The sequence below is a fragment of the Anomaloglossus baeobatrachus genome, chromosome 1 (assembly GCF_048569485.1).
Source record: "Anomaloglossus baeobatrachus isolate aAnoBae1 chromosome 1, aAnoBae1.hap1, whole genome shotgun sequence".
NCBI classification, from domain to species: Eukaryota; Metazoa; Chordata; class Amphibia; order Anura; family Aromobatidae; genus Anomaloglossus; species Anomaloglossus baeobatrachus.
The window spans coordinates 341,309,902-341,323,614 of record NC_134353.1 but is presented as its reverse complement, the minus strand read 5'-3'; positions in this window follow the sequence as shown (position 1 = coordinate 341,323,614).

Genomic DNA, 13,713 nt, shown 5'->3' with positions numbered 1-13,713 from the left:
AAAGTCCTATTCCCCTCGTTGCGCTAGTACCCCAATTTTGGAGTGGGTGGAGAGCGGAGCTTGAAGGCTCTGTTCTCATTGGGTGAATTGTCAGGTTGCCTGAAGCTACTCTCTGACCTAGGGTCCACGTACCCCGTTGTGCCCTGGTCCCAGCCCGGTAATGGTACAAGACCGCCGGCTTTCCTCCACAACAATGCCGTGCCCCTTGCCATGATCCCTTGTGACCTGGGGTCCAGCTCCTACCAGGCCCAGACCAACATCTGCTATCTAGTACTTCCAAGGAGCCCAGCTCCTGACCTCCTGTCTCTTTCACCTCCAACACTACACTCCTCTTCTCCTGACATTTCTGACCTCCCCTTAACCAATGGACCTAAGTGGTGACTTATTTTTTGTGGAATGAGTTGAAGCTTTTATTGGGAACATTTTATAGGACATTTTCAATCATATTTATCCTGTGCTCTATGCTGAGCGCTTACTTTGAGATTTATATATAAATCTCCAAATGATGTGATTTAGATAACACCCCCAAGAGATTCATTCACTATTTGTAGACAGTAGAGTTACTCTGGACTCTGTGTGGCCTCTGTTCAGCAGTGTCCGTCTTTTCATAAGTGCACACAATTGTGACCGATCACACTTTTTTGAATGCTTAAAAAATGGACATCACTGGATTACAGGCCATAGAAAGCTCAAAGTGTCTCCATCTGCCTCATTATAGTGAAAGTTCTGTTGGGGGTTCAATCTGCATCCAATATTTCAGAATTTGACATGTAAACCCCAGTGTAAAAATGTTGGGAGGCAGTATAAATAAATCAACAGCAGGTCAAGATGGGTGGAGAGCGGAGCTTGAAGGCTCTGTTCTCGTTGGGTGAATTGTCAGGTTGCCTGAAGCTACTCTCTGACCTAGGGTCCACATACCCCGTTGTGCCCTGGTCCCAGCCCGGTAATGGTACAAGACCGCCGGCTTTCCTCCACGACAATGCCGTGCCCCTTGTCATGATCCCTTGTGACCTGGGGTCCAGCTCCTACCAGGCCCAGACCAACGTCTGCTATCTAGTACTTCCAAGGAGCCCAGCTCCTGACCTCCTCTCTCTTTCACCTCCAACACTACACTCCTCTTCTCCGGACATTCCTGACCTCCCCTTAACCAACCCCCCAAGTGGGCGACCCTATTCCACTCAAGCCGTCCACTGGTGTGTCTGGTGGGTGTGGTGCAAAGTGTTCCTAGGATTTTGATTAGCTGGTTAGGGACCTATAACTAAGGAGGAGGTGGATATTGCACAGGAGGGCAGATTGAACAATACCCTCTGACGACCTGATAGGCCAGGGCATCACACTGTCACATGCAGTCGCGGCCGCATGTGACTACATGTGACCTTATCTAGCCGCAATTCAACGGTATTGAACTGTACTGCATTTGTGCCGGACTCAGCAGTGCAGCAAAATACCGCTGATGTGAAACCAGCCTTACCCACATGGCTAGACTTGCTAGGGAGGCAAAGAGTGCTATTTGACCCTTGGAGCACAGATCTTCATAGAATAGTTTGCAGACTCCATATACAGAGCCACGAAATGCCGGAAGAGAAGAATCCCTCCTCAATTGTCCCCATATTGGAAATGACAACCGTCTGTAAATTTATCCACAAATGTACTGACTATTTTTACTCCATAGGTAAATGGATGTTGCTGAGTGAAAATTGCAAAGCAGTCATTATAGTGCTTGTACATTGCAGTGGCCATACATTGTGCTCAGCTCATGCTTCTGGAGATACACCACCTATAAATTGAGTGGGCTCTCCCCACTAGAGAAATGCGAAATATGTGGACACTAAATGTGGTTTAGGCACATTGTGGGGCAAAGAAAGGAAGGGGGCATTTGGTTTTGGGAGTGCAGATTTGCTGGATTTCTTATTTGGGGAAAACATGGCTCTTTAACCCTAGAAGTCCCAGAGAGGGGTCATTTAACATTTCTACCATTGGAACCCTATGGAGCTCGAAATTCCTGGGACTTTAAGTGTTAACAGTGCTTTAGGTTATCAGTAACATTGAGGTCCCTTATATTTGCATTGACAGATCATGGACCTAAGTGGTGACTTATTTTTTGTGGAATGAGTTGAAGCTTTTATTGGGAACACTTTATAGGACATTTTCAATCACATTTATCCTGTGCTCTATGCTGAGTGCTTACTTTGAGATTTATATATAAATCTCCAAATGATGTGATTTAGATAACACCCCAAGAGATTCATTTATTATTTGTAGACAGTAGAGTTACTCTGGACTCTGTGTGGCCTCTGTTCAGCAGTGTCCGTCTTTTCATAAGTGCACACAATTGTGACCGATCACACTTTTTTGAATGCTTAAAAAATGGACATCACTGGATTACAGGCCATAGAAAGCCCAAAGTGTCTCCATCTGCCTCATTATAGTGAAAGTTCTGTTGGGGGTTCCATCTGCATCCAATATTTCAGAATTTGACATGTAAACCCCAGTGTAAGAATTTTGGGAGGCAGTATAAATAAATCAACAGCAGGTCAAGAATGTATTTTATTTTATTTTTTTGCCATTCACTGTGTGGCATAAGTAATAAATAATTTGTCTTATTATCAGCAGCAGGTCAAGAATGTATTTTATTTATTTATTTATTTATTTATTTTTTTGCCATTCACTGTGCAGCATAAGTAATAAGTTTTTCTTCTTTGGGAGTTGGGGGGTGCGATTACTGCGATACAAGGGTTATATTGGGTTTTTACATTTTGCTACTAAACACACTAAAACAATGCTTTAAATATAAAAGGTTTTGCATCATCATATTTTGAGAGCTATCATTTTTTCCATTTTTCTGCCAACAGTCATGTGCGGGCTTTGCTTTTATTGGTACTATTTTCCTGGAACATAATATTTTTTGATCGCCTTTTATTATGATTTTTTTGGGAGGCAGAATGAACAAAAGCTAGCATTTTAGAAATTGGGTGTTTTATCTTATGTCATTCACTGTTTGGTAAAAGTGATTACATGGCTTTATTCCTCGGGTCAGCACAATTACAGCGATACCACATTTATGTTTTTTTTTATGTTTTGCATCCTATAAAAGAGAAACAATGCCATAGAAAAAAAAATTGATTTTGCATCACTATACTCTGACAGCTATAGCTTTTTTTCAGCTGATGGAACTGCTTGGCAGGTTGCTTTTTGCGGAGTGAGATTACCTTTTCAGAGATACCTTAGATATTTATATTTGACTTTTTAATCAGTTTTATTCCACTTCATTTCCAGCAGTTTGAAGAAAAAGCCTGATTTTTGCCATTTTTTTTTTTATAGTGTTCACTGAAAAGCTTAACTAGTGTGACAGATTTATATAGTAGATCGGGTCATTCCGGACGTGGCAATACCAAATATGTGAACTTTTTAATATACCGTATTTTTCGCTTTATAAGACGCACTTTTGTTCCCCCAAATTTTGGGGGAAAGTAGGGGGTGCGTCTTATAAACCGAATATACGGGGGGTATATATATATGTACACTGCAGGGTCCAGGGGAGGTGGGGGCAGCAGCTCTGGAGTGCAGGGGAACGCTGCGGGCTGCAGCCTTTGATCTCCTGCTCCCGCTCATATAATATGCACAGCCGCTGTCCATCTCCAATGGTGCTGAAATCGCACGCAGTGATGGGCTGGGGCAGCGGTGCATATTATGAGCCTGTGCCCCCCTGTGATGGCACATGCCCCCCCTGTGTTAGATTTGGCCCCCAGGCTGCTGCTCATTCTAAAATAAAAAAGCTTTACTTACCCCCTGCAGCGTTTCTCCCCTGTTCCCTGCTTCCACTGTGATCAGGCACGGAGAGATCTCAGCCTGCTGTGCCAATCACATGACCACACTGAGAACCAGGAAGTAAGGAAGAGAAGCATGGAGGAAGACAGGAGGGAGATCAGCGCTGGAGGAGGTAAGGAAAGAGGGTTTTATTTTACTATGGGCAGCAGCCTTGGGGCGATATCTAACACAGGGGGACTTGTGCGATCTATATAGGGGCCATGGGCAGCACTATGGGGGCGATATCTAACACAGGGGGACTTGTGCGATCTATAGGGGCCATGGGCAGCACTATGGGGGCGATATCTAACACAGGGGGACTTGTGCAATCTATAGGGGCCATGGGCAGCATTATGGGGGCGATATCTAACATAGGGGGACTTGTGCGATCTATAGGGGCCATGGGCAGCATCATGGGGGTGATATCTAACACAGGGGGACTTGTGCGATCTATAGGGGCCATGGGCAGCAGCATGGGGGCGTTATCTAACACAGGGGAACGTGTGCAATCCATAGGGGACCATAGGCAGCACAGGGGAATGTATGCAATCCATAAGGGGCCATAGGCAGCACAGGGGAATGTATGCAATCCATAGGGGGCAATAGGCAGCACAGGGGAACGTGTGCCATCACAAGGGGGCTATATTCAATATAAGGGGGCCATATCCAGATTAAGGGGGCCAATTTTAGGATGCGGGACATATACCCTATATGATTTGTTAGCGGGACACTGGCATTATAAGATGGACCCCATTTAACATTAAAAAAAAAAATTCTCTTTTCCTTCACCAAATTTGGTGGTGCGTCTTATAATCAGGTGCGTCTTATAACGCGAAAAATACGGTACGTGTTTATTGATAAATTAAATAATTAAAAAAAACAAAACAACACATGTAGTTCTTCTCATTTTGATACACTACTAAGATAACGTACACGGCTGGGGGCTGCAGCCTGTAGCCATATGCTTTATCATAGCTGTGAATCATAATATGGGGGAACCCTAAGCCAGTTTTTTCATTTATTTATTTTTTACACCAGTGTGTGATTGAAAGCAGTAGGACACCCTGTCACACAGGGTGGGGGCGCGTCTGACTGCAACTAATCAGAGACGCGGGGCAGCTAGTGGGCAGGGGAAGCACTGCATATACATGAAGATAATGATAATAAACGGCCCCAGAAGTAAAGTTAGAAGCCCTGGAAGCAGTGTACAGCGCTGCACGGAGATTGGGAAGTATGGGTTTTTTTTACGCAGGTGGCCAGATCTGGATTACTACTCAGAGTTCCCTGAGAACTCTGGGCCCAGGTCGGTACTCAGGTTCTTTTTAACCCACGCAGAACCGGACTTTTACAGTATGGGTCCGCTCATTACTACAAACAAGTTGTACACAGTCAAGCTAATTTCGGTTGAACACAATAATGTTTCTCAAAAAAACCTACAATGATGATCCGTTCTGTAAACAGTTAAAGTTGGTAGGAATACCATAATGTTGTATGAATGATTTTGTAGCACACCTCAAGTCCTCTGATACCCATGGATAGATGTTTGAATATTGGGGCCTGCTTCAGTTTGATGGCCAAACCACATTTCTGCCTTCAACTCAACTTTTCTGGCACGTTAATAGGTTGGGGAAAAGGGACATAGACTCACTGCGCCCTGAACCAGGCTTACCCGGAGGGCTGTGACTAGGGCATACCCAGTCTTCGCCAGTCCTTCTGATGGTGAGGTAGGATTTTGCTAATGATAGGCACAAGATATCACTACAGGGTAGTCCCTGGTTGTCACACTGCACCAAGAGGTTGAATGGCATACAGGAAGAAGGATGAGGTGGGAACCACTGCCTCTAGAGAACCACAGGAAGGGTAACTACTGTCACTTGCCCTCAGCTCCCTGATGTTCTTAGACAGGTTGTTTCACCCCATGCGGTGATCACGTGCTTATCCCTATGCTTGAAAAAGACCAAACCGGTTGAAACGTTGCTGTCTTTTCATCCAATGGAATAAATATGGACAGAATGTCACCCAGCGGTATGCTGTCATCCTTTTTTCTTATCACTAGCTTATCCTTGTCATACCCTAATCATGACCCTGTGTATTGAACAGAGCAACAGGAAAACTAGTTCTGCTCTATGATAATGACACAAAGGGAAAAACAACAGACAAGGCAAAAAGAAACTGCATTCACCTAACATGTATGCCAAACAACAGGTGGGTAAAAAAGGGGAAGGAAAGGAAAATAAATCAAAGGGCAAATAATGAATAAGAAGACACCAAACAAACTTCCAAGCAGCTATCTCCAGGATCAAGTACAAAATAATTTCTATTTCCACTGCTCACACCTCCAATGCCAGGACCACAGAACAACAAACTATCACTAGCAAGTACTAATGCAAAGTGGTGAGTACTTATAACAGAGAGAAGTGTAGAAATCAGAACATCTGACAACTCAGGACGGCAAGCCAGGAAAGGCAAAAGGAAATGCTTAACCCTATCAGCACCAGCACAAGGAAAGTCTGCACAGTTAACTGGAAGGCAAAGCAAATGCAACTAGAGCAGCAACCTTGATGCCTGGAATAGTGGAGACCTCTGTCTGTCTTGATATCCCTGTGACATTTTTACTGTAAAGCAGTAAGACACGTGAAGTAGCCTAATACATTTTGCCTTAAGGAGCATAGAGTCTTGTTTGGTTTCAGAAACCTGTTAATTTTAGAATGGACTATTCAGGGCTTGTCAAGTTTCTCCAATCTGCTTACAAAAAAATAGACAGTTTGTACTCTGATAATGCTAAAGTATGGAAACCATGAATGTGTGAACATGGACCTGCATTACTGCTAAGGAAAATCTGAGAAAAATGAGATATTTAGCATATATAAATGGCCATTTGTATATCTGCCCAGTTGCCACTTCATCACAACTGGGTACCTACACTATGGCCATTATGGACAGTGCGAACATGAGCTTACAAGCTGCATGCACACCAACTCATATTCCGGCTCACTTTTTTGTTTTCCAATATGAATTACTGCAGTTATGTCCAAGCCAACATTTAATTATAATTGGATCCTACCTGCCCTTTAAACTTGAAGGCTTAGCCCCAGGACAAATAGTTCTGTTAAAGGGAACTTGTTACCAGGATTTTCCCTTATAAGCTAGATTTCCCTTACAGAATGCTGCATATACTGTAAGTGCCCAGGCCGCTCTGTAGAACGTAAAAAAAACCCTTTGTTATACAGTACTCACCTAGAAGGTGGCTAGATCCATCAGTCATTGTTGCTCTCAGGCCCAGCGCTTCCTCTATCTTGTGCAGTCGCCGTCCTTCTTCCTAGCCCTGTCTTGATGACACGTCCTACATCATCCATACAGAGGCCACCAGTGCTCTCCTGCGCATGTGCATTTTGAACTTCCCTGCCGAGGGCAGAACAAAGTACTGTTATGTTCAGGTGTGAGGAAAGATCAAAGATCATCCACAAAATGCGCACTACAATACTTTGATCTGCCCTCAGCAGGGAAAATCAAAGTGTGCATGTGCAGGAGTGCAATGGAAGTCCAAGTGTGGATGACATAGGATGTGTCACCCACATGAGGCTGAGAAAGAGGACGATGATCGCAGAAGATGGAGGAGGCACAGGACCGAGACCAGCAGACTGGACCACCCCTAGGTAAGTATTATAACATGTTTTTTTTACATTCTACAGAGCAGCCTGGGCTCTCATATACAGTATTCTAGAATACTATATATGGCCTCTTTCACACGTCCGTGAAAATCACGCACATTTTTCACAGACATGTCAAAGGTGTGTATTGACCTCCGTGAGCAGTGTTTATGGCACACGTGTGTTCTCCGTGTTCTATCCGTGATAACACACGGAGAACGGGAACTTTCTACTCACCTGTCCCTGGCGTCGCTGTCCGTGGTGCTGATCTTCAGTCTCCGGTCCTGCCGACTCCCCACTGCTGCTGCTTCCGGCCGCAGTGAAGTGAATATGCAATGAGTATAATGAGTTGCGGTCGGAAGCAAGTGATAGCAGCGGCAGAGACAGCAGGGCTGGAGAAGGTGAGTAAAGTTTTTTTTTTTTTTTCTCGCAGACACATGTGTTTTCTCCAGTGCATGTAACACAGAGCACATCCGTGTGGTCCGTTTGCGTTCCGTGTGACCCGTTTGCATTCCGTATGACACCCGTGATGCTGGAGAAAAATGGAAATGTCTACGTGTGGAGCACACGGGCACACATATGCTCCACACGTACACACGGTCCATGGCAGAATACGCACGTGAGCGCAGACCCATTGATTTTAATGGGTCTACGTGTGCCCGTGTCTCCGGTACGTGAGGAAACGGACCAAACACGTACCGGAAACACGGACATGTGAAGGAGGCCTATAAGAGTTTACTGGTGGTGGCCACAGTTCATAAGGTAAAAACCTGGTGACTCGTTCCCTTTAAGGTAATGTTCCATTTAAGAAGGTTGTCACTGGCAGATGAGTTTCCCACAAATTCATTGAACTGTGTACTAAATACCATAATTTTTGGAGTATAGAATACATATCATTAAGGGAGTTCAAAATACGTATATTCAATGTTCACAGACATTTATATATAAAGTCCAGTATTATGACACTAATCTCAGATATACAAAAACACCAGTTGTTAAACATAATAATAAAATGGGCTTTTTAATTGACTTATCCCAGAATAAATGTGGCAGTACAATCAGGAAGCTTGTGGGGTGTAAAATCCCTGTTTTAATTAATTAGTGAACAGATTGCCTGCTATAAAGAAAATGTATTCACTGATGTTTCCAGGTCTCACAATGCATGACATTGATAGAAAGCCTCAGTAAATAAGTAGAACAGAACCAGGTATGAAAACCTATTTGCCAATCTCCTGTGTCCCTTTACACATTCAAAACAACGGAGAACAGAGGTAAACCTGATATTGCAGTTAATCTTTTTTCCTGGCACACAGGCCCTAATGACAAGCATAACACAATTTGCCATTTTGGACAGAATGGAAAAAAGTAAATGCATGAAATGATGTATGAAATGCCTGAGATTGCCAGGGAGACAAGCCAGAGGGTTTTAAACACAACCACTCACATGCTAAACTTACATCTACAATGATGGTACACAATATTGATTTACAAAGTTTTCTCTACGATTGTGGTTAGTGTCAGCTGAAAATATGCCCTAATAATATATGCAGGGGCAAACCACCAATGTTGTAAGACTATGCAGTTCTATTGAGACCTATGAGTCAGGGGGGCCTGGTGCCACTGGCAGCACTGGACTACCTGCCCATCATTCAGTGGTGGGCTTGGCTGGAAGCACAGAGGCATGTGCCCCCCAGGACTGGTCACCAAGCAGATGATTAAGGCTGTTGGGAGCCAATACTGTTTTATATGTTCAGTCCGGCAGCAACAAAGTGATGCGGACATGCCCACATTGCACACAGTTTATGACCATCTGCTGAACAGAAGCAAACAGCCTGGCTGCATGGTCTTCCTGCCGAAGAGGAGCAGGTGGGAAAGAAAGAGGCATCATCATTCTCAGACTGACTTGACTAGTGTGGAATCGGTGGCACCACCTGCAACCTGTACAGGATCTGTACACATGAGTCTGAGCAATGATGGGATAGAGGACATTCCCCAATCACTGCACTAGGGACCCTTAGCAACAGGTAATCCAGGCCCAATTCTCCCATGATGAACAGAGCAATGCACCAATAGCTGTGAGTGATAACCAGAGGAGGGGAGCGATTCAGTAGAACTGATGCAGCCTGTTTAGCCAACTAGCAGAAGAAAGAAAACATGAGCAACGGGAAAACAGTGGAGGGAGCAGCGTGCAAAGTGAACAGGAAGAAGAAGCAGAGAGGAATGAACAGAGAGCAAAGTGAACAGATGAATTAGAGTTCAGGGCAAACAGCAAGAAGTAGCAGCGATGAAAGAACAGAGAGTAGAGCGAGCAGGAAGAAGAAGCAGAGAAGAAAGAGCAGAGAGCAGAGTGAACAGCAAGAAGAAGCAGAGAGGATGAAAGACAGAGCAAAGTGAACAGGAAGAAGAACCAAAGATGAAGGAGCAGAGATCAGAGCAAACAGGAAGAAGGAGCAGAGAGGAAGGAACAGAGAGTGGAGCAAACATGAAAAAGAAGCAGAGAGAACGGATTCTGAAAAACACAGCCACAGGAACTGTAGCATGATGGCAGGAGCCACTAACATGGTCTTCTACAGCAGAGGAACATGTGAGTATTATAATATACAAATTTCTGCCTGTAACAATAAAGAAACCCCCTTGTACTCTGACACCTCTGTGTATATTACCCCTATACTGTGACATCACTATGTACAGTAAGCCTGTACATTGACATGACTATATATATTACTTCTGTACTGTGACATCACTGTGTGTATTATCCCAGTACTGTGACATCACTGTGTGTATTATCCCTGTGCTGTGACATCACTGTGTGTATTATCCCTGTGCTGTGACATCAATGTTTATTACCCCTGTACTGTGATATCACTAAGTGTATTACCCCTATACTGTGACATCAGTGTGTGTATTACCCCTGTACTGTGACATCACTGTGTATTATCCCTGTACTATGACATCACTGTGTGTATTATCCCTGTACTGTGACATCACTGTGTGCATTACCCCTGTACTATGACATCACTGCGTGTATTACCCCTGTACTGTGACATCATTGTGTATATAACCCCTGTACTGTGACATCACTGTGTATATTACCTGCGTTATAGTGCTCGTGTTTTCTTTTTGAAGATTAAGCACCACAAGTGTTCCTCACAGTCAGTTAGTGACTATTGTTTTCATTGTATTCATTTCCATGAATAAAGTGCCGGGATTTTAATGTTGGATCACCTCTCTTATCTTTTTTTTTTTTAATAAAACAGTTAGGTAGAGTAGTGAGGGAAAGATAAGGAATTTTTAATTAAAGTAAATTAAAAAAAAAAAGATTATATTATTACACTAGATAGAGATTTAGATAGAGCACCCAATTACTTTTGCAGATGCTATAGGCAACCAGAACCATCTTACTGTGAGGCAATTCCCACAAAAGAGGCTCTAGGTACTTCTGCACTAGTTGTTGATAGCCGTTGCTTTAATTACAGACTTTAGAGTGACTTATTAGGTTTCCCCACCTTAGCGACTATATGCTGCCCTTTTCAGAGCAACGCTATGGGCTTAGTGTTTTTAATTTTTTAAGATCATTTAAAGGAAAAACTATGTCAGCAACTTCAATGCTGAAGGTTGCACTCTATTTGCTATAGTCAACCAGATCAATCCTACTGTGAGGCAATCTGCATAAATGAGGCCCCAATTACTTCTTCAGTGGCTATAGGCAACCAGAACCATCTTATTGTGAAAAAAATTCTCATGAATGAGTCCCCAGTTACTTCTGCGGTGGCTAAAGCCAACAAGAATGATCTTACTGTGAGGCAATTCTCATAAGGGAGGCCCCAGTTACTTCTGCAGTGGCTATAGGCAACCAGAATCATCCTATTAGTAGGCAATTCTCATAAATGAGGCCCCCAAATACCTGTACAGTGGCTGTAGACAACCAGAATGATCTAACTGTGAGGCAATTCTCATAAAGGAGGCCCCAGTTACTTGTGCACTGGTTGTTGATAGCCATTGCTATAGCTACAGACTTTAAAGCAGCTTATCAGGTTGCCCCGCCTTAGCTACTATATGGTTGCTGCCCCTTTAAGAGTGACTCTTTAATACTTTAAGACCCTTTGAGTAAAAACTGTGGTTTTACAATCAACACACAGAAATCCATTTTCTCCTTTATTTCTATAGAAACAAAATTCTCATGAATGAGCTAACCATAGTGTCCCCTGGCTAGCCTTGGTATAGCTAGACAGGTGTATGCACTACTCAAAATTACATTTTAAGAACAAGAGAAAAAGAGCAATTTGTGCAAAAAATAAACATTTTTATTAGAAGTTCACAAACAGACATAAGATAAAAAAAATCTAAACACAACCACGGGAGAGTGGAAAAGGGGGACTGATGGACCAATGATAGGAAAAAAGGATTCCAAATGGTGTATGATATACAATATAAATGCAAAGTAATGGTGTATCAAATAAATACAGCAAACAACAAGACCCAAAAACCCTCTAAAAGAGAGAAGAATATCAATATAGTAAGTATATGGGTAAAAAATCCCATATTACAGATGTCATACTCGGGACAAGTTATGGAGCCATATATCAAGCAAGTAAACCATATTTACCTAAAGTGCAAGAGCAGAAAAGTGCTATTAGGGAAAACTCCTAGGCCATCAAAACCCCCCAAACAGGATCAGAGGCCCACTAACGCGCATTTCGCTAGGGGTTGCACGCTTCTTAAGGGAGGAAGATCCTAATGGCGTGTGTTTAAAGAGGGCTATAAATAGCCCCTTCAATTGGCAGCAATCAAACCAGTGGCGTGTGACGTGAAACCCGGAAATGAGGTTGCTGTCAAGAATTCCGGAACTTCCACCCGCCCGACCCGTCGGAGCATGCACGCGCAGCGCTAGGGACGCGTCACCCCAGCAACCGCCTGAACACCACTCACAGCAGAGCCGGGCAGAGCGCACATGCGGCCGCCAGAAGAATTCTAAGTGACATCGCATGCGCCCCGCCCACGGCAATCTGCCGAGCCAGACAGTGCGCACATGCGGGTTCAGGGACGTGTCACCCGAGCAACCGTGCACACGCACCTGGCACGGCAAGCCGCCACAGGTCAGCAGGCCAGAAGAACCGGAGTATTAAATGGAATGTATGGAAAGATAGTCCCGATATGATTGAATAACAAGGAGGGCACAATTGACCCAAAGAGGTATTAGGGAAAATGCAGTTAGGAGCATAAAAAGAGGTCCCATATATTTGCCGGATTAAGACATCCAAACATAGGCCAGTAATATATGTAATAAAGGTATATACTGTATATCCCCATAGTAAACAACTACATGTAAGGGTACCTAACTATGATAACAAGGCTAACACTAATATATGTACTGTGAGCATGGGACCTCATATAAACATATCCCATATACAGATTTAATGGTAATACATAGACATATGTATATTCAATGTAGAAAATACCAGCTTATAGAAACAATGTTATACATATGTTACAAATAAATATCAGCATCTAAAAATTATACAGGAAAGCAAAGCAATGGTCATTTCGTCGATGCACAAGTTCGATTATGCAATTTCCAAGTGGATGTTGTTCTCAATTAATTCCAGACAGGAAAGTTGTATTTCCGGACAACAGGTAATTCTTAACGTCATAACCTGGTCTAATAATGGAAATAGACACACAATCAATATACTGGTTGGAAAGAAATGTACCAGATGGAAAAAACGCCAAGATCCATAATGAAAATATTCTCCAAGGAAATTTAAAACAATAGAAAAGAATAATAAAAACTGATGCAAAAGTGGGACCGTGCAGAGCTCACAAGAATAAGGTGAAACTAATAGTTTCATTGAGGGCTTTGGGAACGAGCGTGTCCAGGATGGTAATCCACCTGACCTCCAATTGTGCTAGGCATTTTTTTAGATCACCACCTCTGGACCCACCATGGACGATGTCGATCCCCCGCCCACTCAGAGATGTTGGATCACAATCATGATATCTCATAAAGTGACGGGGGAGAGTTTTTAACAAAGAGACATCCATGATGTCCTTAAATACCACAATGTCTCAGACATGCTCCCTGATACGTATGCACAACTCACGTGAAGTGAGTCCCACGTAGATCAGGGAGCAAGGGCAAGTCGCATAATAGACAGCATAGGTAGTGTTACAACTGATATACCTAGGTATGTCTATCGTCTGAGTGCCATCAGATGTCATAAAGATATTAGTGTGCAAAACAAAGGGACATGCCAGA